The sequence below is a fragment of the Coregonus clupeaformis genome, chromosome 5, assembly GCF_020615455.1.
Source record: "Coregonus clupeaformis isolate EN_2021a chromosome 5, ASM2061545v1, whole genome shotgun sequence".
Taxonomy (NCBI): Eukaryota; Metazoa; Chordata; class Actinopteri; order Salmoniformes; family Salmonidae; genus Coregonus; species Coregonus clupeaformis.
Genome location: NC_059196.1, coordinates 46,768,021 through 46,770,190, shown reverse-complemented (window position 1 = coordinate 46,770,190; position 2,170 = coordinate 46,768,021). Strand labels below are relative to the sequence as shown.

At 38.6% G+C, this 2,170-nt stretch overlaps 1 long non-coding RNA gene across 1 annotated transcript; it reads right to left on the bottom strand.

The window, feature by feature from the left end:
* Positions 1–232: 232 nt before the first annotated feature.
* LOC123485561 lies at positions 233–671 on the bottom strand. Its single transcript, XR_006659053.1, has 3 exons — positions 637–671; positions 408–473; positions 233–287 (listed from the first exon to the last, which is right to left on the bottom strand). It is a non-coding gene; the product is annotated as an uncharacterized LOC123485561 (long non-coding RNA).
* Positions 672–2,170: the final 1,499 nt, after the last annotated feature.

Below are 2,170 nucleotides of genomic sequence, written 5' to 3'. Positions count from 1 at the left end.
CATTGCAGAGTATTTTACAATTTACAATTATCCCACCTCAACAAAATGTGGGAAAAGTCAAGGGAGGGAATAGTTTTTGAAGGCACTGTATATCGTGTTGGTGTGTGGTTGAATGCAGCCCACACTCTTCTGGCACAAACTTTTCCTTTCCTGTATTTCTCTCAATGTCTCTATCTGCCAATAAAGAACAAATGCTCCTTTAAAAAATATGTATCATTTATACTACTCACCTCCTCACTTGAAGAGCGCTTCTCAATGATATGCTGATGGCCATGCTCATGCTCAGCCTTCAAAAGTAAACAATAAGACAATAAGACATGGATGTAATATACTAATTATAAGTATTTTTTAAGTCTAACATAACATTTGCACCAGCATTTCATGTTCATACTATATGCATGGCTTACCAAAGCAATAGAGAGAAGCATCACAAATCCAAGTAGAACAACAATCTTCATGCTGAAAGTCTTCATCTAAATAGAGTACAGTATAATCATCAACTTGATCAATTTACCAATCCAACTATTCCCAACAAGTTACAGATTATATTATATGTATAATCTACTACACAGTTAACGAGCGTATAAGAATGACTTCAATCTGAACAAAGTGTAGGAATTATTAGTATGTCCATACCTTAACGTATCTCAGGGTTAAAAGCCTTCTCAGTGCCTCTGTATGCGTTAGCACACTCATCAATACACAGACAATATATAGTGTTTCTCAGCCAATCACAAAGCCCTAATGAAGCCTACATGTGTTGCAATGAAGGATGTTACATGTTGTCTGGGTGTTCCATGTAATGTCGGGCATTGCAAAACAGGCAAACAAATTATCCTCTTGCCACTGCTATTAATCAAATGTGCGAACTGAAAATGTCATTGTTTCCCATTTGCTGTTAATTCCAGAACAATATCTATTCCACATCTACATTTATGGCAATAACATTCTCTGTGTGTAACACTGTGAGTTTGCCATTTTACCTTTGACTGGGTAGTGTCAGTGAGTCACAACCAGCAAATAGGGTCTCCCTCACAAAGTGATCCAAATGTTTAATGCAACTGTCAGAAAGTATGCAAACAAGTTTGAGAAATTGTTAGAACAATTAAGCAGGACAATTGTACACTACGATACTATGAAGTATTGATACTAACTCAGAGCTATGGAAATATATCTAGAGTGGCTGATTTCATACTGTTGTTAAAGAGTGGAGGTTCACAAAGTTTTATGTTGCGGCCCATTTTCAAAGTGTCTTTCAAAATGGTCAAGTTATTAGCCACCAATAGACAACATACTGTACACTTTGAGTGCTGAAGCGCGTGGCGCTTCCAGTGAAGAGAAATCTTAACTCTACACCATACAATGGCATTCAAGACAATTCTGTTCTTCCAACTTTGTTGCAACAGTTTGAGAAAGGCCCTTTCCTGTTTCAGCATGACAATGTCCCAGTGCACAAAGCGAGATGCATACAGACATGGTTTGTCGAGATCGGTGTGGAAGAAGCTGACTGGCCTTCACAGAGCCCTGAACTCAACCCCAGCGAACACCTTTGAGATTAATTGGAATGCCGACTGCGAGCCAGGCCTAATCGCCCAACATCAATGGCCGACCTCAATAATGATCTTGTGGCTGAATGGAAGCCAGTTCCCGCAACAATGTTCTAACATCTAGTAGAAGGCCTTCTCAGAAAAAGTGGAGACTCTAATAGCAGCAAAGGGGGGACCAACTCCATATTAATGCCCATGATTTTGGAATGAGATGTTCGACGAGCATGTGTCCACATATTGTTGGCCATATAGTGTATTTTGTTATCTGCAATCCAAGAATAACTGGTAGTGGGTCTTGACTGATTTTTGGAAACACCAAATTCTCTGGAATTGATTTCAGAAGTTTTATTGATTTCATACATGTTCACAATTGTGTTAGGACTTCTAGAGCCTTCCACAATATGTGAGAGAGGTTTCACTCTTGTTTTGAAAGCATCTCAAATAGTTTGTCAAATGAACAGAACACAACAGACAAAGACATAAACAATGACGGATCTTAACTTATTTCATTTATTAATAATGGAATAATCAGCTCTGAACAGCAGCTAATGTCAACATATTTGAGGGAAACAAGGTGGAGACATGGAAGTCTCCACCTCTGTCATCACCCATCTCATTTTCCA